Source organism: Hylaeus anthracinus, unplaced genomic scaffold (assembly GCF_026225885.1).
Source record: "Hylaeus anthracinus isolate JK02 unplaced genomic scaffold, UHH_iyHylAnth1.0_haploid 5, whole genome shotgun sequence".
Classification (NCBI taxonomy): Eukaryota; Metazoa; Arthropoda; class Insecta; order Hymenoptera; family Colletidae; genus Hylaeus; species Hylaeus anthracinus.
The window spans coordinates 11,864,287-11,887,661 of NW_026535322.1; the positions used below are offsets into that span (position 1 = coordinate 11,864,287).

Sequence of the window (23,375 nt, forward strand, 5' to 3'; positions counted from 1 at the left end):
GATACTAGAAAAAAGGCCTCGAGTGCAAAGGGTTAATATTGTCTGGGGTACAATACAACTCGTTCATATCTGACTATTTCTCGCCAATTCTACTTAAGGAGTTCGTAAATATTGTCTAGGACACGATACAACTCTCGATAGCTTAGCATTCGTGTCAATAGAATGCTAAGAAAGAATCTCAAATTGCTGGTAGATACTAGAAAAAATGCCTCGAGTGCAAAGGGTTCATTTACATTTTAAGAATTCATCACAAAATAAATGTAAAGGTTCAGGTAATTCACATCTGGTAGAATCGTTTTTTGGGTATTAAATTGTGCACGATGAAAGTGATTGCCTAAATACTACACGCAAGTAGTATTCCCAAGTGGTGCGATTTTGGTAGTTCCCACCCCTCCCAAAGTATCGCGATAGCGATTATTTCGTTATGCAAACTGGTCGCACACGTGAGAATCAACCTCCCGCCTCGGTAACTCGATAAACCTAACCCGCCCAGGTAAAGTGATAAACACGCACGGAAATAGATCCCGCCTCTCAGTCGTCCCCAACCCCTTGTCGAAGCGAGAACGATGCTGCGGTTGTTTGTAATCCGGAGACTGTTTGGAGGTCACGTGCTTCGTATTCTCGTGATTCTATCGAAAGCTGCCAGCACTGGCGCCGAGATTACACGCTTAACTCGAGTCGAATTGCAACTTCGTTAAGTGGACGTTGCCGCGATGTCGAATTACATGATAGATTCCTACTTATTGGACATCTTTATACTACCCCAAATGTGATCTGTGTATCCTCGCAGGGAGCAGAGATCGATTACGTATCTGGATTTTCGAACAGACATTTGTTTTTTTTTTTTATTTAAGCTTAAATTGAACTCTCATGAGAGAATCATAAAGCTGTACATTAGACTTACAACTAGTTTAACAAGAGGTTATATAAATTTATGGGCTTAATATTTTTCTGTAAAATAAATGGCATTCTATACTTTTATGTTGTTGTTTTTTTAAAAACGCTGTGGATTACGGGACACGCTTCGATGTTCGGTTTATGGAGCAATGATTTGACATTAAGTGGTGGAAATAGACCGAGTTTGCTTAACTTTTCCATTAGATCGGTTCTTTAGATATTTAGCAAAGGACATTGCCAAAGCATATGGTTCAGGTCCTGTGTGTCAAAGCCTCAGTTGTATTTAGCATCTTCTACAATATGAACATGCGTCAGGGATGCATTAAAGTTAGAATGATCTAATCTGCAACGATTAATAGATATTTATTTTATATTTCTCCTTGCATCGGATTTATTTGTACTGTTAATTGTACCTATTAATTGTATACACGTACACGTGGATGGAATTGAATAGACACGACATAGACAGTTGTAGGAGTACCTAAACTCTGCTTCTGGATTATTCTTGAATCACCATGTAGACTTCACTCTTAGAGGGGTGGTCGTTCGATATAAATTGGCTTCATTGTATAATTTCAATTTTAAATTTAGGTAAATAATTGAATATCGTTAAGGGGTGGGAAGAAAGGGTTCATAAAATTCTTCTCGTCCCTTAATAATCATTTTATCTCATTTGAAAATTCGAAGAAGGATTTTAGTGTTAGTTTCTATACTGAAACTTATATAGTATTATATATAGTACCATACACATTGTATATATAAATATATTCCTCTTATTCATTAATAATTATTATTTTACATCATTTCAAAATTCGAATTCTAGTAAAGAAACAGTTTACATTTCATTATCTCGAATACAATTTATACATATTCGTATAATATCTACATTACTTCGATCAACAAAAAACTAATATTTTAACAATATATAAGCTCTCGTAAGTATAACTATATTACTTGAAATTCTCCTTACAAACTTACATCGAAATGAAAATACATGATACTACATAAATACATAGTATGCTATAATCCACATATAATACCAGAACCAGGTAACAGAACGAGCCTTCCAAACACAAATTTCCTTCGACTTTCTCCAAGACCATAATCACCACCGCCAAGCTTTTCAATTGCCACGGCCGCGTGCACGATTTTCCGCACAGGCGGGCGTATAATGCGCGTCCTAATGCTTCGTCAAACTCAGGCATTCAATTCGAGGAGATCGCGCTTTAGAAGTCCGAAACACAGGTGTAATTAGTTTCCGCTCGCGGAACAAAAACGGCACGGCCATCTATGCGCGAAGCAGTTTGAATAATCGAGTTCTGCCAGATTATTGATTTCACGTTGCCGCACGAAGTTTTGTTCCGGACCGTGGAGGACACTGTTCCCGATAAAAATTCGATCCAGCCGTGAAACGCGATTACCAATGAAACGCGAACAAGTTCGTTAGACTCGTGTTTGTGCTTGGAACGTGCGCGACGCCCGCAATTTTTAAAACCCGTTTATATTTTTTTTATCCGTCATCGAAAACGCTCGGTGGCGGTTCATTAGCGCGCCACAGTTGGACAGAGGGTGGCGGGGACCGGGGGGAGGGGAGGGGAGGGGGTTGAAATTTTTATTATCTCGACTGACACGCGATGACGAACGCTGTGTATAAGGAAACAGAGCCCGTAAATAACCGGGTTAATCGCGCGCACGTCACGATGAAATATGCAGCGGAAAAATCTGATCTGGTATTTAAATCCGCGGTGAAATCCGAGCTGCAAATAGGCGTTCGCTAATTGGTACCGATTTCTCTGCTGACTGGAGGCTTTATTGTCGTTTGGGCTAAAGATCTTTTCTGCGATGAATTGATTAAAATTTGGCAAATGCGGTGCTGTGTCCTGTTAGTGATCGGTAGTTTCGTGACATTCTTTTTGCGGTTAAAGTAGTTGGAACAAACTTTCGAAACTTGGTAGATTTATGCGTATGAGACTCTGCAAAATTTTCATTTGGATTGATGAATTTGTTTACGAGTTACGTACGATATTCTACTGATGGTTCGAATCAACAAATAGAGATTTTATTATATTTGTTATGAATGTGATCATAGCGTGAGTTAGAAAAAAATTATTGAATCTGTATCTTCTTGTTATAGAATAATTGTTATTATGTAAATAGTTATAATTTTAGCTACTGAGAATTCGTTTAATATCCTTTAATAGAAGTATTTTATAAAGCAGAGTGTCGACAGAAAATTTATATTTTAATGCAGAAAAAGGACCATAGCTATCTTTGAGAGTGAAATTAAATTAATACGAGATTGACAGTGACAGAAATCACTAATGACTCGTGGAAAGAAGGTAATGAGATATAAATTGCCTCCATTGCGCAGTCTGAATTTTTAAATCCGCGTAAGATTGCATAAATTTTATTAAAGGATTACAATACCTTACCGAAACTTATAAATGTATATATTCATAAAATTCCCCTCGTCCTTTAATAATATTTATCATTTTTACATAAATTTAAAATTCAAATTTCATTAAAGAGACAGTTTATATTTCATTACCTCCTTCGCACGACTCTTCGATCAAACGACTATTGATTTTACAAATGTGTATATTCACAAAATCCCTTGGTCCCATTTAAGTGTTTCTATTTGAATTTAAAATTAAGCTTCTATCAAAGATACGTTTTATATTCCATTAACTCTCTTTCATAAATCTTCGATGAAATATTAATACACAAGGCAACATATAGAACTCCAAAAATGATTCATTAGGTGCTCTTATTCCTCCTATTTATTATTCAAAATGTCTGCCAGTTCCAAATGAGACAAGCGTGTGCGAGGGCACTGTATCGAGGGTAATTACGGTTAATAGTCTCTTATTTTGCTGGTTCCGCGGTACTCGACTGGCGGTTAATTAGATCCTGTCGCAAATGGTGTCTCTATTTTTGCGGTGGTCGTCTAATGCATCGATGCAGGTGAGCCGTAAACAATTACCTTCCATTTCGTCGCTTAACCGCGACTGTGTGACGTCGTTACGAGCATCGGTGTTGCGCCTGTTGCGTGCGATATCGAGCTTCGAGACGATATCGTGCGTTGCATATGATAGACCAATGTGTTTGCATTTAACACAGTTCGTTTACGCAGCCAACAAGTCCGGTTTGCGTGCCAACCTCTTCATTTGCATGCTGTGAGAACTACAATAGTCGATCGGATGATTCGAAATTGGTTATTCTTATTTTCATTTGGAATTTTTATTGATTTTAAAATTATTTCATTTTATTTAATCGTTTCATTTTATTGCAATCTTGTTTTTATTCAGTCATTTTTAATATCATTCAAGATCATTTCATCTGATTAAAATCTTGTTTTCATTTAGAATCATATCATTCAATTCCATTCCTGTATTCTTTTACAATAATTTATTTTCATTTCTTCTTAATTTTCATTCAAAATTATTTCCTTTCATTTCAATCTTGTTTTCATTTAGAATTTAAACTTCATTATGGATCCCCCTAAAAATATACATATTTATACATTTTTTCCTAAAGTAATATCAATCCACATTCGAATTCAAATCCGTGCCAATTCTCGAACGATCACGTAAAAGGTCGAAGAAATTAGACTGAAGCTATTAAATAATTTTTTCAGGTGTAACAAAATTCCCATAGTCATTCCTACCAATAAACGAATCGTGTAATTCAGAAAACAAACGAATCCCTAAACGAGCTTCTTCAGACACGTCGGAAAAAGCGCGATTTTGGACAGAAAGTGCATACGTCAGCGAAATGCATCGAGGGACGCACATATGGAAGTTTCGTCCTCCGATATCCCATTTTTCAGAAACCCATTGGCCGAACTTTTATTAAATTATAGTTTCCCCGTTATACTAGAAAGTTCACATCGAACGTAACCACGCGAAGTCCGAGCTCATTAAAACTTGATTCATTATTTGCGTTTCCCTTGTAGATAAAATGTAGAGGTGTATCCGGGTGTATTTAAATTAAAAAAATGTATGAAAGGTCTCTGTAAATTCGAAATAACTGTAGCAACGTACAATAAATACTCTACCTATGGAGATATTTCGCTGCGGTAAATTTCATTTCCCGACTCAATCAAGATTGTATCCATGTAACGTTTAAATTTTAATATTTCTCCTTCGCCATAGAGGCTATGCTAACATTTCGATGTTCCCTATTTTTTATTTTTATCTCATTTTCCGCTCGAAAATTCAATCCGTTTTTACCAGTGAAGAATTTTCATTAAAATCAAATTAACAGCCCTGCTGTATTTGATTTCGCGTACGTTAAATATTTTTTGTTAATAATGTAGCTACGTTGTACATCGCGCGGATGCAAATATTGACGCTGCACGTGAAATTCTTTCGTGAGTTATGGCCGTTACCTCGGTAGGATACTTTTCGTAATATTTTATTAAAATTATAAAGCAAAGACGGTGTCCACTTTACGATAAGTACTTCACGAAAATATATACAGGGTGGTCCACCAAAACCGGGGCACCTGAATATCTCTTCCAATTGTTTTACGATGTATTCTATGTTTCATACATCTATATTAGGTTGTCCCAAAGTTTCTTTTGTTTCATTAATAAGTAATACATACATAATATTTTATGTCTAATGTTACATTATTGAATTTTGTACGATTCATTTTGCTCCATTACTGTTACAACATCAACATCTAAGAAATTAGATTGTCTATTTATATAAACACTACTGCACAAAATAATTGAGTGCAAATTACGAAAGAAACTTTTGGGGCAATCTAATATTTTATGGGCATGTTGGTTTGTTTGAACATATTTCCATGTCAGCTACATAATGCAATAGAGAAAGATATGCACTTATGAACAAAAAAAACAAACTCCTCGAAAATAGAGATATTAGAATAAATAATTTGTTAAAGCATATTTATCTTTGCATGTCATTCAAATCGCATATAAAATATTTTCTGTATCCACGCAATTGGAAAAGATACTCGAATGCCTCGATTTCGGCGATCCACCCTTTATACGAACCGATTTAAACACTCGAAGGACCTATTTAATATTTCCCCTTCAAGAATTTCGTTTCTCTGTGAAACGTTCCCAATTTTTCCTCCACTTCATCCAGGTTCGACGGAACAATCTTCCCCTGCCCCTGTATTCTTTTTCCATCGCATTGTAAATTAAACGTATCGTTCGCCATGACTCCAAAAAATTCCTCCCACTCGTACAATGCGAATTTTATTTCAATTCCAGCTGCGAGTTTGGGTTCGTACCATCCTGTGTATTACGAGTGTAAAACCATTGCATACCGACAAGTATCGATCCGCGAGCCATCGAAACATCGACCAAAGGAGCATCGGTCGAGTTCCAGCGAATTTATTCCTTGTTCGACCCAAAGAACTCTCGAAAAGTCGAAAAATCGAAAATTCTTTCAGTGGGTAGATATTAAATGTATATTTATTCGTGGAAATAAATTATTTATTCAACGAATAAATATAGAAAATAGAATTAAGATAGAAGAACGTTCTTTTTCCTTGATTACTAGAGAGGACATGTATTTATAAAAATTAATTTTCGAAGTATTTCGGGTGTTTCGATGTTGCGAAGATTGGTGTTTTAATTTAAGGAAATGGCCAGTAAACGTTTCTATTTGAACTAGAGTTGTAAGAAATTAAATGTGGAGTCAGAGGTTTAATTTTTAGACTTGATAATTGTCAAGTGCACTAATAATTTATCAACAATAAGCAAAACTTATGACCTAGTCCATTTTGTATGTATCGATAAATTGCAATGTCCCTCGAGTTGAGACTCGAGTTATATACCCAGATCTAATTTGAATTAAGAGGTACTGTGACGTACCAGAATGACGAGTGAATATTTCCGCTTAAACTATAACCATAAACAACCAAATGTAAAGGAACATAATTCGTTTCGAATTTCACTATACGTTCAACGCGACTAAACATTGTCGTCCCACCTCGAAATCGTTCGCGAAGACTAGTGACGGCCGATACGACCCCCAGAAACAATTGCCAAAACGTGGCCCACAAGTTTGCCAAACAATCCACGCGCATACGAACGCAAACGCACGTAAACATACGCAAACGCAAACGATTCGAACGCCATCAATTTTCGGATGGCTCGAGCATCGCGAGCGCCCTTTGAATTTACACGGGTCACGCTGACGTGCCTAGTGGTCCAGTTACTGCGAGGCACGACTCGGGTCGCGCGAAATCCGCCCTTCCACCCTCGCTGGATAACTTCCGGCCCTAATTGACTTCCGACACGTGGCGATCATCGCGAACAACCTCGGCGAAGGCTTCCCCCAGCGTTCGAGGCGCGCCTTCTTCGAGCCTCGATACGGGTTAACGAGAACTTCTCCGAGACGCTGGATTCGATAGTTAACTGGTACCGAGCGTAATTCGATCGGTGAGGTCGGAGAAGATCGCGAGGGTGGGTCAGCAGCTGCGTTTGGACACCTAAAGCCACGCTTCCTACGCGTGAAACGCTTGGGGGAGTTTTCCTGGAGTAATATTAAGCGATATCTGTTATGGTTAGTGTGCGATGATCGACACTGGGTGCACTGACTCAATATCGAACGTGGCTTTTTTATTTACGGAACATGTGGGCTTAGGACATTTTCTTGAATCTGCTTTAAATTCTGTATGAATTATGATACGAGATGCTTGATGTTGGCTCAATTCATCCAGGTGAAGATAAATGATAAATAATATTTAAGGGTAATACATTAGAGGATACAATACCATGAGTTTGAAAATTGTAAAGAAAACATTCGTGGTCGATTATTTAAAAAATCATGGATAAACTACATAGTTTAATAGGCCTGAAAAATTCAAATTTCATAATTCTGACAAGCTTATGAATTTATTTCACTGTATACCCATAAAAGCAGTGGAAAACAGTATGGTGCTCGATATTGGATGCTCTGACCCATATAAAGCCACACTTCTACCTATGAAACGCATAGACAGGATATTTCCTTCAGGCAATATTAAATTAAATCTGAATCATGATGCAAGTATGATGATCGATATTGGGTACTCTGACCCACATGAAGCCAATCTTCCACCTATGAAACACGTAGACTTAGGACATTTTCTTCAAGCAGTTAAATTAAATCTGAATCATGATACAAGTGTGGTGATCGATACTAGGCGCATCTGGATCTCTGAACTGACCCAACTAAATCTACACTTCCACGTTTGAAATATGCACATATTAACGTACAAGCCTCCAATAGAATAAATGATTGATGTATTTTAACACATTAAGGACCGCTCACGAGTTTTCTCGTGTTTTCTACACGGAGTGTCTAGATGTGCGGTCCTTAATGTGTCAAGTCTTTCTAATAATTAAATACTACTATCATACTGTTGAAAATATCAAAATGATGAGCCAAGACGAATCAAGGAACCTAAAGCCACACTTCCACCTACATTACTCGCATACTTGAAGTACATCTCGGTACATCTTAGTACAGCATGTCTAGTATAATCCAGCTAAAATTCAGCTCCAACTTGCCAATATCAATTTGGTAAACAATTAAAAATATTAATCTGTCTACTCGTTGCATCACCTTAGAGTACAAACGAATTCAATTAGTTTGTTCCACAGAGCAATTCCAGTAGTATTATTGCGCGCTAGAAGTAATGGTTGTACAAGTGGGATTGTGGCATTAGGCGACTCGGGACTCAACTGAAATCTGTACGTACCGTTAAAGGAGACAAAAGTCGGATCGTAGCTCGCTAAATTGTAATGCAGCGTCATCGAATAACGCCACAGAACACGCGCGAGGACGAACTGTAAATTCAATTATGCAGAAAGTTGACTAAAACTGTGTTGGTAGGATGTGGCTTAATGGACTTTGGGGGTACTTTGGGTTGGTAGTAGGTGACGAGGAAAACGTTACTCGAGCGTCTACCGCAGAAATTTGCATAGGTGAACGTCGGGTGAGAATGTTTCTATCGCGCGTTGAATGGCTGAAAAATTATTCTGCCGGGAAAGAATCTAACTCTCTAGAGAACTAACAGCTCTAAAACGTATAGGAATTTTTTTTAATTCTATAATTTTTTAATTCGCTTGCACTATTACCATTCGACCCTATTAAACCACCTTTAACTCTCCCTCACTCTTCAGTATTTTCAGAGCATACTATTTTTTCTAGTAAAAAGTTCATGGAAAATAATTGAGAGATCGCTAGAACGTGAAAGTCAGCGGGACGTGAAATTGAGAAACGACTTATCGCGGCGGTCCTCGTCTTTTTCGCTCGATCCTTGCGTCAACGTAAACATTGTACTGAAATTAAAGTAGCGCGAGCTCCGATTAAACATTGTACACCTGGCAACCGTCGAACCGCGAAGGTCTCTTTTTAAAAAATTCGATATTGACTGCCACACGTCAAACTGCTTCTCTGAAGAGCGAAATTTCGCCTCCGGTATGCGCGGAAAATTTAATTCGCCCGTCGTTTCCGGAAATTTCCTCCATCGCGGATTTTCCTCGACCGGCCGAGCAGATTGATCGAGGAAAACCACTATGCTTCAGAATCCAACCCCTGTCTAAAGGATCCCAAAAACATTTCCTTGATATCTCAGAAGAATCCCGAGATATATTTCTGTCGGCTCGAATCAAACAGAATTCCATTTTGTAAACAAGAGATTCTTAATGTTTATTCAACCGTGTTTGGTGGCAATAGCAAGTCGATACTGTCGATACCAGCCTCTGAACTATAATCTGCTATCGAACAGTATCGAACTACGGGTGTTTGACATTTCTTCATCTAACTCAGTATTTCCCAACCTTTCTGGAGTAAATACTTCATGAGGTTTTCATAGTTCGCTTTCTTTAATTTCGAACAGCTTAAAATTGTACGTTAATTCCGAAGGTAATGTAGGTTCGACGTTATTAAATGCCTAAAGAAAGAAATTTAGAAGAGATAAAATACTTACAATCTTAACTTGACATACAAAAAATAAGATATGTAGAAATAAAATATTTTAACCAAATATACAAATAATAAGCTACGTGAAATTTCAAGTTTTAACGAGAATCTTGAGATTGTTGATTTTTCCTAAGTTTAATAATAATTTCGATCACCTTGTTCGCAAATTTTCAATCAATTTATTTACTTACTATTTAGGGAACGGCACTGAAACTCTTTTCAACAAAACAAGAAATTGGAAACGCCATGATTTACTTAGTCAAAATCACCATAGTTCCACAAATAAATAATATAATATAGTATATAAAATATAATGTATTAAAATAATATTCTATTTCAAGATGAGGAGCAGTGCATACGTGTGGATGTGCATTTTAACCACGCGTAGTAAAAACGTCCGCCAGTGATAACGATGATAATTATCGGTCAGAAAAGTAGCAAAGCGCTTTCTTTGTAATAAATCCAGTCCCACGTTCCTGTCGCCGACAGGAGGAGAAACGAAGCGACAAAACAATGGAAACGGCTTCAAAAAAGCCCGCATGCCTGCCCAGTTAACGCCAGAATCTCCTGTTTCGAGTTCATTCGTCTCTGTCCGACAGAATTACCACCGGTCCCCCAACAATGGCCCCCGTTTCGTTTTATCCGCCGTACCTGGCGGCTGTGCTTTGAACTGAGGGATGTCTATTAAGCGGGAAGGTTGGATTAAAATTAAAATAACGAAAGACCACGTTGGTAGCTGGACTCTTCTGTAGCGAAACTGGAACTCGGTCATAGATTTTGTTTCCATGAAACCAAACGCTCTTGTTTCATCGCAATTTATCGGTTTGTCTGATTGAATCGTAGAATGTTGACTTCGTTTTATTCGTTAATATTATAGGATCGGTTGCTTTTAGTTTATTGGGGCTTGGTGGAAATTTAATTTATTTTATGGGAATTCTTTTCTCAATATGAGGCCATGGGAACCAGAGTAGACTATCTACAAAGTTATGGTACTGAGTTATCAGTACTCAAGGTCTTATATATGGTTCGTTATTTGAGATATCTTCAGGAATAAATTAATTAATTCACGTATTTTTAAATTATATTACTGTATGTATATTCTTCAATAATAAATTAAATGCACAATTTATATGAACTCTGAATTATATTGACTAATTACACGAGTAAGTCGAATAAATTAAATTACAATACATTTAATACGTAATCGAGGCTGAGTTTAATATAATTAATAATATTATTCATTCATATTTCGTATTTCATTTATAATTGAACACGATGTACCATACCGTGAAGGATCTACTTCAGTGCTCATTTAAATTATAGGCACAAGAACAATGAAAAGAGATTGTATAAACTATGTATTAGTTTAAGGAATTATCCCCCTAACACGACGGAAATTTTTCCATCACCGAAATTTATATAATCCATTCGTCTCGAAACTTTCTTTTGAGAGAAAGTAAAATTATTATTAATTTATTATTTCTGGTTGGTATATCCGGGCGACCAATCGTTCCCTGAATCGATTTCACTAAGCATGTCGTTGGGGAAAGATGTCGACGATAAATGAAAGCTTCTTGTAGCTCGTCGAGTCTTCAGAGTAATACATCTAGTTAGAGATGTTCCTCGTTATTAAAAGCATCTTCGATTCGCATCGACCGGAAGTCATCAAATACCTGCCAGTGACAGGGCTGAGACTTGATTCGATACCATCCATATATTTGGTATCGATTCCCCTCTATTATGTCAAACTATTCTGGGAGATGATTGCCTTCCAATATGTCGCTATTCTGATGCAGCAACATTCCTTTCCTTCCTTTTGCCTTCTGTCATCCATTCTAATTCAGTATAATTTCTCTTTAGTATTTAATATTAATTTTAATTTCATTGATTCTTTTTTACGTCAAACCATTCTGAAAAATAATTGCTGTTTTGTTGTTTTCCTTTCATTTGTTTTTTATCATCCATTCTAGTTCAGTATAATTTCTCGACAGTATTTAATATTAATTTAAATTTAATCGATTTCTCTCTATTACGTAAATTCATCCTGACAAATATTTGCCTCCCACTATTTCAATATTCTGATGCATCACCTTTCCCCTTTTCTGCCTTCTATCGTCAATTTTAATTCAGTCTAACTCCAGTATACCATTTAATGTGGCATTTCTAATTTTAGTCCGCTATGGATTTCTCTGATTCAATTAATAATACTATCTTTCCCCGCTAATAATTACAAAAATAATTTGAATTTCTTTTTTCAGTTGGAATTTCGCAGGCCCACTGCAAAATTTAAATTCCCCTAAGTAATCAATTTTAACTTCACTTTGCTTCAAATATCCCTGATCCAAGTAGTATTATTCATTTCCCCACCAGTAATTCAGACTAATTTACCTTTCCTTTTTAAGATTGAAAATCTTTTTATTTTTGAACAGCCGAAATTCATGTCACGTTATATGGTGAAAAATGCTGTGAGGCGATGAAATGGGTGGGTAGTAACAGAATAAATATGTCCCGTTACACAGCTTGTCGTGAGATATTTTTTTATATCTTAATATCTACGGATTGGAACAATTAAAACTTAATCCGAAATAATTACACATTTATGATACATACAGTATCAATCAGTGTTCGATTAAATTTTAATAATAATTATGGTTCAGAATAAGTATTCATTCGTGACATTAATCGTGAGAAATTTGTCAATATTTTAACATCTTTTGATTGCACCAACTAAATAATAATTTCTGACAATAGTTAAATTAATTATGAACAATACTTATTATTTAAACAATGATGGGGAATATGATTATGCTGTGGTATTAATGTTTCGTAAATTCTTTTGTGGATGCATCCAACGAGCCTTCGAATCGACATGTCACGACATGTCCCGCGGTTGTTGTTCGCCCTTCCCCTTCACTAGTTCCAGAGGCACAAACAATCTACGACACACGACTGCGCCCAAGCAGATATGCAAGGAGCGAGAGCTCATTCGTCGTTGATCCTTCGTTCGATATGGATCTCGCGATCGCGCGTCCGCGTCTCGCGTCCCTCCTATTTGTAGGGTTCCTTAGTATCTTAGTTTGGTTTGGTTAGCTTTAAGGTTGCGTGTACGAGTGTTCCCTCTGCCAAATAATTATTAATCAACTTGTTTTGTTTGTTCGTAAGTCCATATTGAGCTCGTGACATCGTGCTCCACTTTAGTCACTATTGCTTCATGTGATAAGTGTAGTAACCAACCATGTGACTGGTCGAGATCAGTTGCCGTTCTCTAGTGGGGCTGATTTGAGAGAAGAGCCGTAAGACGGTGCAAGTCGTGTCCTGGACACCTGACGTTGTGCAGAGAGTAGAACTCCGTTTCGGACTCTACGACCGTCAGACATAGCTGGTGTCGCCAGGGCAGGGCAACCCGACGCGGTGCTACCTACGTTGTACACTGTCAGGTCGGGACCTGGGCCCTCGACAGCAGGTATGCAGGGAGTAGAGTACTGACGGAGACGTTGATCGTCTTTCTCTCGAATCAGACCCACCAGAGGAAACGGGACTGACTCTGTAAGTCCAGTTTCATGGTCGCGTCGTGTCGCGATTTAGCTTCATTCCTCTTAGTGCAAATAATTATTTGGCAGAGTCAGACTTGGAGTTTGGAAATCAAAGAGACTTTGGTTTGTTTGATTTCCACGGTTTCTTACTTAGTATTAAGCTCGTCAACTCTATGTAGAGTATGCATCTACGTATGTATATTCTATGTAGAGGGACATCGAAGGAACTTTAATTCCTTCTATCTCCGGGTCTCCAGTCGCAGCAACCTCCACGTGGTGAGACCTGGTAATCGGTATTATTCGCGACGAAGGATTGATTTACTGTTTGAGAGCTAATGGCTGCGAACTTGTTACAAGATCTTTAGATATAAAAAGTGCAAAGTGTAAAGTGTAAAGTTCACAAGTGAGAAATGCAAAAGTGTAAAGTGTAAAGTGAAATTAGATTTAGATTAGCAGGGACAACATCAAGGAGCCGTAACTGGTATTAGTGGTCTGTAGTGGGGATGGTTTCTGTGCATTAACCGTTATAAAAATGTGTGCGTATAAGATTTTACTATAGTAACAACAAAATGTTCCGTTACAATTGGGTCTTAGTGCTTCACGAAGCAATGAATGAGTTTTCTGATAATAAAGAGAATGTCCTGTCGCGGAATATCATTAAGTATGGTACAGCAGGTGGCGGTTCGCGATCAGTTAGTTTAGTTAATTAGATTTTCAATCTCTCTAAGTCTTGCGTGTACGCGAAGTCTGCAAATTTTTTATTTTTGACCAACTCCGCGATAGTATATTACACAATTTAAATTCTCCTTCGTTATCTTCGACTAACCGTCGAGTTTCAAAGTCCTGTCTGGTTTTTATTTGGAGAACCACCCGAGGCAGCGATGCTCGGACTAATTTGATCACCAGACGGATACATTTTACGAGATACGGCCATGGAACGAGAAAATAATAAACAGGTTAATGGTCCGCTCGAACCGACCGCAGAACTTTTAAACTCGATCCATGCGCGAGGCCCTTGGTAAAATATCGGCAAATATTTCAATTAGCCACGCGTATACCAATATCCGATATCGGATTCATCCCCTCCTATTATACGTTCATAAAATTTCCAACGATTCGGATAGTTTGCGGGAAAAATCACGGCGGAGTGAAGACGAACCATTATGATTTTCAAGTACACTTGTAACCTGTTAAAAGATTGACGATAGGCGAAATTTTATAATCACTAAACTTTGTATATTATGCTTGTCATATTGTGCTTGTCATTAGGTTGAGACTTGGGTTATGAGTTTAGATTCGTTATAGTGGAGACTTAGAGGTCTTTGAAAGTTGGTACTATAACATAATGGAACGACAAGTAAATATTTCTACTTGAACTGGACCTATAAACACATGAATATAAGGGGAGAGAATTAATGTCTACACCTAAGATTTGACTTGATATTAAATTGTATAATATTAGTTTATTCGGAAAATTAATTTCGTACATTTGTTCATGAAAAAAAGATACAATTTCCTTATGATATATGAATAATTTAATTTTATCGAATTGTATATTGAACATTTTTGACAAATAAACCTTAACATTTGAACTGTCCAAATATACAGGGTGTCCCAAAAGTCGGGGAGGAGCCGGAAATGGAGGGTAGCTGAGACGATTCTGAACAACAATTTCCTTTGCAAAAATGTCGGATGGGGCTTCGTTAAGGAGATATTAAGCGAAAACCCTGACCGATCAGAGCGCGCGTATACCGCTGGAGCGGTCGTGGTAGCGAAGGCGGCCGCGCTTGTACGCGAACAAGTGACTCGACGTGCATCGAAGGACGCTGCCGCCTAGCGCGTAGCCTTCGCTACCACGGCCGCTCCAGCGGTATACGCGCGCTCTGATCGGTCAGGGTTGTCGCTTAATATCTCCTTAACGAAGCCCCATCCGACATTTTTGCAAAGGAAATTGTTGTTCAGAATCGTCTCAGCTACCCCCCATTTCCGGCTCCTCCCCGACTTTTGGGACACCCTGTATAATAATAATAATACGATGTAGAATGAAGTTTACTGGTTAGAAATACATCTAATCATTCTGGTGGTAGAAATACGAAATTACTGTCCGAACAACCCAATACATGGAACGATTGTATTTCATTTATATATCGAAGCAATAAAACAATTACATATAATTTATACTGTCCACATTATATTATCCATAACTATATTGTCTCCAAATTGTTCATGAAACATTGTTTACATAATTTAAAATAAGTTGTTGATGTTCCTTAGTAAAAACATCCTTAATAAGGACACCAGAGGATTACGAAGAAAGATATGTAGGCAAATGCAAAGTAAGGTAAAGAAGAATTAAATGAATGTAAAAAACAAATAAATTAAGGACTGTTACATTAGGTATTATAACACGCTCTTCCAGAGTCACAGTGAACAACAGAAGTCTAATTGAGAAACATCGGAAAACATTAAACCCTATTACTCTAAATATGGCCAAGGCTCTCAGTAAAAAATGTTCAACATTTCCTGCCATTAACCGACGATAGTAGATTTTCTTGCTCGACTAGCCCGTGCTGTAAATTAGTTTTTCATGTTCTGCGAGTCGAACCACGCGTATCGATTCCCGTGGCACGTAATCGCGGCGAATTGGAAGCCAGGACAAGCTGATTAATAAAACAGAATCGTGGTTCATCACGACGGAACGGCGAGCTAATACCGAAAATCCTGCGTGCCTTGCGCTTCGGTCGCGTGCATACGTACGTGCGTGTATAACTATGCGTTTGAATAGTCTCGAAAGGAATTCCTGCTCCATTCGTCGAAGCGTATCAAAGCGAGGATAACAGAGAGGAGGTTTCCTTTCACGCAAAGCCCGGCTCGAACCGCTCTTGTATCGGTTTTCTAGCATTCAGTGGGTGAAAATAAACTTAAGACGTTTGGTAAAAAGGAGCAAAGTAGCTTCAACATACGTGGCCCCTTTACGGTACGATTCAGTTGAAGCAATCCATAAATAATGATTTCTAGTTATTTTTCAGTTGCATCGGTACACGGTCTAGAACGGTGTATGTATAAATAAAAAGAGGATTGTTTAAGAGTATCTGACACTGATAATAATTATCTGTTAGATAGTAGAAATTCCACCCTTCACTTTGAATTTTGTTGGAATCAAATCGGACGATTCTACATCGAGCTACAACACTTCATCGTTTCCTATTTAATAGACACTTTGATCATAATGTGTAAGAATGATGAATGGATGGGCCATGCGTAAATTTCAAGAAATAGTAGTAGTATTTCCTGGAAGGAAAACCCCTTTAAATTCTAAGAAATAGTAGTAAACATTGTACTATTTCCTACAAGTAAAACCCCTCCAAGTTCTTTAGAAGAGATGCAAATTTATACATTGTTCCTTTCGAGCGATTTTGATGAAACTTGGTATCCAAGGGTTTTTGGGGCCGCTGATTCCAAATCTGAACTCACAATTTAGGAATTCAAAATGGCGGCTGTAATATTTCGGACGAAAATGCGAATAGTGATTCGATTTAGATGAAATTTTGTACACGGGTGTTTCTGGGCATTTCTTGTGGTTTTCCATCTCTTTTGTGGTTGCGAAAAAGGCGTTGAAAAAGTGAATAACTCGTCGACTTCGTTTCACTTTCAACTGGATGTGGAGGATCGCGTCAATCTTCATGGAGAATGAAAATTTCTATTTAACCTTAATTTAGCCGCGCAGGAAATATTTTCGTGGATCTCACGCGAGCAAATAACGCTTGGAATAAATCTTCCCCCGCGAACACGCCGAGGGCAATAATAATATCCCGCGTTTGTAAAAATCCCAGCTGCACGGGGATCCTGTTGAAGCAAGGGCCCTGGAAGTGAATAAAAAATGATTCCAGCGTGCGGGATTTGAAATTTTCGACGCCACGAGTATAACACGCTGCAAACGATATATTGCGGTACCGTTTCCATTGCAATATTTTTTAAAAGGCATTCGTGAGAATTTATTTGCCCTTTGAATTTTATTAGAGATTGAATGATTACCTCTGGCAATTTTGAAAATGATACGTGAAATTATTGTCATCTTTCAGAAATTATGCGAACCTAATAGCGTATAGAATTTGTTGTGCCTTTCTGAAATGAATTTTCCATATTTTATTATATCAATATATAATTAATTTCTACACTTAATAATTATTTCATTGTTTCAATACATGAATTACGTACACAATTTTTTATGTGTGAACAATTGCTTCGTTGTTCCAATATTTAAATTATATACAAGTAATATCCATATAAATATAAAGTGTATATGTAGTATTATTACTGCTATATACTGTCTTGTATTAATTATATTGTATACAAATTACATACAATTTTATATATTAAATTATATACAGTTCGTTCACGTATTGTTTAAATTAATCAGTACCAAGTAAAATACATTTGCATTCACCTGAAAAGAGTGTCTTAAATTTCTTTAACGTGATTGAAACGTGATAGCGGTTTTCTCTCAACAAACACGCATATTTGGCCCCCGAATCTTGACCCCTCCCACACCAGGCTATCCGAATAACATTTTTCTCCGCCGATCCAGTCCTTCCAATCAACAATTACTCCCAGTCTTTCGCATTGTTCCCGTTCTACATCCTACAGCACCGGCGACCATTGTTCTTCCTGCGTTCATTCGATATGATCCTATTGCCCACCCCCTTCGCAACGATTGTACCTTTGTCATAGAAACAATACCACAAATTTACACGAGTTCGACACACTTCTACCGTTTGTTTTGCCCTATGCAGCACCATTGTGCCTCCTCCAATCGGAACGATTCTACCGTCTACACCTTTTGTCCACGGTTCCACCGTTTTGGTTTTCTTTTTTTTATATTCGAGATGATTTCAAATCTAGCGAAAAAAATTTCCTACGTCATCAAACGAAGCGTCGGTCGACCGGAAACACGCGTAGACTCGTGTAACGCGATTTTACAAGACCCTCGGGAGCCCGTATCGACTTGACCGTTCCCTCGCGTAGTTTCGTTCGCAGAGTTAACGAACAAAGGCCAGGAGCGTCACACGATATCGACAGGCGCGTAATCGACAGACGGTTAAAATTGTCTTTGTATCCTGGCTGGCTGTTCCCAGTCGTTTGCTCGCTTTTTGTCGCCCGCTCACGCGTCTGTTCGGTTGGTGTTTGCCGTCGAGAAACATGTCCGCGGGTCTGTTAACTCTTTAAGCGTCGACGCGTCGAATATCCGTGTTCCTTTCGCGCGCAAACCATTCTCCGGAACGTTTGACGATCGATTTCAGAAGAAATTCGGGCTAAATGGCACTGGGGTTGGACAAATTCTTGGGTTTTTGGCGTGCGTCATTCGTTCATTTCGGAAGGGTTGGGCAATTGATTGATTTTGATGGTTTCTGTTGGATTCTGTTGGATTCTTTGGGCCCTTGACGATTCAAAGTCTAAGAGCCCGACGGTCAAAATAAACCAACACCGGAAAAGATCTGTTGGAGTTGGTTTATGACCTGAAAGAGAAAGTCAGCAGACTTTCTCCGGGGTCAAGAGGGCACCGATAGATTTCGTTGGATATTTCCACTAACGTTGAAATACTCAATTCGATCGTAGTTTTCTTGAGAGCAACATCTCAACTCCTAACTCTCTGGTTTGAAAGAAATAACTGAGTGATAATTATTTTCTAACCCTAATAACCAATAGTTACAAAGCAAAGGGAAGCAGTAATTGAATCGCAATTGATTAGACAATTATCTCATTTTAACCAGGCTCATATAACACCATGTAACTCTCGGTAGAGTTACTACAACTCTAGCTTAAATAAATTTATGAAAAAGTAAAATTTGACAACTACAGCGATATATCTTACGTCAGGGACACGTTTGATCTCAAAGCTCATTTAAAAGTTTCCGACCAAAAACAAAGTTCGAAACGGCGAAAACGTCTGGTTTTCCCTCGACTCGAGGATGGAGGATCAGTCGCGGATTTTTGAAATCGAATCCTTTTAATTATCGACAGCCGTTCGACGCACGGACGTGCGCGTTTCGAGCTTGGCGGATGCGGCAACTCTTCTGTCAATTGTCTTTCGATCCGTCTACTCCGCGTGTCTCTGATTTCTCGTGTTGCTGGGGATCGTGGCGGCGCGTTCACGGAAACGCGAAGCGAAACTCGGCACAACGGACAACCCCCGAAGCCGTCCCGCACGACAAGCCATTGAAACGACAATTCGTTCGGTGGCTTGGAAATTTCCGCCTCTCCCTCCGAGACGCCATTGTACTGGGACATTTCGAAACTAGAATTTACAAATACTTTTCAAGGGGAGGATTTGTCTTATCATCGCAGAGGGGAGGTAATTATAAAATTCTTGCGAAGGAATCGGACAGCGAAATAACCTATTATCGCGTAAGAGTTTCTAAGAGGCTAGAATTTGAATGTTAAAAAAAATGTAAGCTGAATCAGTAATTGTATTCTGTGCAACTTGAGTATTACTTTTGTAGGTGGAGAGGATGAAGGAACAACTAGGTGTTTATTTTTGCAATAACCGATTATTCGCGGATTCTAACGGTCGAACTTGACCACTAGTCAACTCCACGGGACGACTCGTTTAAGACTGATCGTCCTTCAAATTTCCTTACACATCACCTCTTCCTTGCGCTCTTAGCGCGTCTCCCCGGGAAGGGGGTGTGCTGAGATGGGGGAGTACCACCGTTGGAAATTTGGCAATGCAGCGGGATTTCCTCCGGGTCTCAGGCCTCGCATCGTCACCCGCTGAGGGTTGCTTGACTTTGCCTGGCAGCCCTTCGGAAGACCCATGGTTTACGACATTTGCAATATGCTATTGAGGCCGTAGCTAATTGTCGCGAGGAAACGAACATCTGTAAATAACGGAAAAATACGGCTTTCTCAAAAATAGCTTCGTCGTTTGCTCGTCGTAAACCATTCTAGCTGTTTGCACGTGAACCGTTATTTTCGGTGCGCGCTAGCCGCTACACTTTTAATTTAAATTATGTGCCTCAAAGAGTTAAGTTGTAATCAGGCATAATTCACGTTTTGATTTGATCCTCTGCGTGACTTTTTTGGCATCTTTACATCTATTTATTGATCGATGAAACGGTGAATTTTATCTTTCTTCTGTAATTAAGGGATGAAAATAATTACCCAATACGGACTAGGTCTTTAGACTTATTTATTTATTTGACTTTAAGTTTTAAACGTAAGTTTGTAGCACCCAATTTTTTCTTATGTGGTTTTCTCGACAATAGAGTTTACTGTTACAAGTTATTACAATTTAAAGAACTAACAAGCTCTAAATAGAACACGAAGCTGTTCAATTTTATAATTTTATAATTCACCAGTGAAATTACTATTCATAAAGAAGTATCTTTAAACGTATGCCATTTCATAGCTCCAGCCAGCTCTGCATGGATCAAAATGTTTCGTTGATTTGAAAATCCCTTCCAAACAAATTATGTTAATATAATCCATTGCAAAAATTGAAAGAAAACTCGCGTTTATCACTTTACAACCAATCAAAGCGTGCTAAGATTCATTCGCGACACCTCGTAGACCAGACAGTAGAATCAGAGCTTCCTGGCCAGACGGTAGAATCAACCGCGATAACATAGACACCAGAGACGAGTCAGTAAACTCGACTGTAATCGATCAAATGATCGAACGTGCCGGCGACAATACAAACAGTAGAATGAGACGTGACAGATCAGACAGTGGTACGCGTTACAACGGATCAGACAGCGCACGCGGGCGTAAACGCTGTAATTTATTCATGAAACGGTAGAACAAGCCGTAACGGAGCAGACAGCGAAACGAGCTGTGATAAATTAGACAGTGGAATGAAGTTAAACAGGTCAGGTGGTAAAATGAACTGTTGGACGACAGAGAGTGAAACAAAACAGACGTATGTTTCGTGTTGTACAAAAATAGACGATGGAGTTGTGGATTTCAATGCTAAATTGTGTTGAATAGTACGTTTATTGTACGAGAATGATTGAATAAACATTTTGTGTTATGACGATAAAGGAAGTTTGTAGCACCCAATTTTGTCTTATGTGGTTTTTTCAACAATAGAGTTTACTGATACAACTTATTACAATTTAAAGAACTAACAAGCTCTAAATAGAATGCGAAGCTTTTCAATTTTATAATTTTAAAATTCACGAGAACAATTACTATTCATAAAGAAGTATCTTTAAACGTGTGCCATTTCATAGCTCCAGTCAGCTCTGATCAAAATGTTCCATCGATTTGAAAATCCCTTCCAAACAAATTATGTTAATATAATCCGTTACAAAAATTGAAAGAAAAATCGCGTTTATCGCTTTACAAAAATTTTAGTACAAGAATCACACATCACCCCAAAAAATCAATTTTCCAATATTAATATTCATATCATATATTATTAACATTGATAATTCATTAATATAGTTTGTTAGAAATATTTCGAAGACCTCAAGGGACGAGTTTGGTGTTTTTTAACTCAGAAAGTAAGAGTACCCCTTCAACCTTATTACGTTCAGCAGGTTTACTAAAATCAACGTTGTCTGGAGTCGTTTCCCTCCCCAAGCAAAAATTAATGACAATATTCAAATATTCTTTCCATCAACCGCGAAAACCGCTGCCTCGAAGTTTCTTCATGGGTATCGTTGAAATTTTCACGAGTGCCCCGCCCCTCTCCTTCCCCATCGTTCGTCACGAATCCGCATCCCAGCGGTTACTTAGCGTTATCACGGTTTTCCATGAAGTCGTACCGAACTCTCGCTTAATCGTCAGCTATGAAGCACCTAGAGTAATGCGAAATCGATGCTCGCTAATTATTATCGACGAGGGCGGGCGATTCGACGCGGAATTCCGAGCTCGCAAGAAACGAATCGACACGGAACGCGCCTTTCCCGACGATTTAATTTCATCGGGGTCGCGGATCGTGGTTCAATTGCGTTTTCCCAGGGAAAATTGCTCTCGGCATGGACGTGCTCCAACGGTGCACGTTTTCCCAAATCGTGGTTAAAGATCGTAAACGATCGACTGTGAACGTTTACGCAAATTTATATTTGTATATACACAAAGAATATTATATACGGAGAAACAGACAGGTACGAATTGAAGTATGTTTTGTTTTCTGAATGCTATAACACATAGACATATAGAAATATAGACCGAGCATAAACTGCTACTATAGGTAAGAGGAGGGTCTGATAATCGGGGTGTGGAAAGCACCCGTCTAACGTCGATTTATTCCGGCATAACTCGGCAGTATTCGGCTCAAATTTCACATGTACACATACCGTACTGTGAATGTGTCAAAGAAAGGCATATGAAGATATAGACCGAGCCTTTATACGAGGGATAACTGATAATCACTGATCCTCAATCTGTTTTTTCTAAAAATTGAAACTAATATTAACCATTCTGTAACACCATTTTGGTTATTTAATATATTCTTGTATGCGCATAATAATAACAAGAATATATATGAAATAACCAAAGTAGTGTTACAGAATGGTTAATATTAGTTTCAATTTTTAGAAAACAAAACAAATTGAAAATCACTGATTGTAATATGCCACTACGAAAAGCCGAACATACCCGAGCGATTACGAAAGGTAATCGAAGTCGGAATGTGTTAACATACTGTTTTCGATGTCTACCGAGAATGGCCTGAAACTCCCGTTGTCAACATTTGTTTTTGTAAAAAAAATAAAGTTTTTATGGTATTTTATTAAGAGGTCAAATTTTTTGCCCCCACCCTGTATATGTTATATGTCATATTTTACATGATAAGATATACTTTTTTTAAATTGCAGGTCGTCATTCGTGTTCGTAAAAATATGAGTTTGCATAAAAATCTGCAGTCAATTTATTACACTGTTTCGCAGAATGTTTAATATTGTAATATATGTATAATATAATATTTAATATTGTAATATTCAGAGAATGGCAACAATTTTGAAAAATATTATTCGTAACGAACAAAGAG

General features: G+C 38.1%; 1 protein-coding gene across 2 annotated transcripts in view; it reads right to left on the minus strand.

Moving 5' to 3' along the window:
• LOC128895244 (uncharacterized) overlaps nt 1-23,375 on the minus strand; it is a 165,293-nt gene that overhangs the window by 77,802 nt on the left and 64,116 nt on the right. Inside the window, exon 1 of one of the 2 annotated variants that reach the window (XM_054157675.1) lies at nt 8,623-8,710. The exons of the other annotated variant lie outside the window; for it this stretch is intronic. The gene's annotated coding sequence lies outside the window, so the exon portion shown is untranslated. Of the gene's footprint in view, nt 1-8,622; nt 8,711-23,375 lie in introns of those variants that run through there. 2 annotated transcript variants of the gene reach the window in all.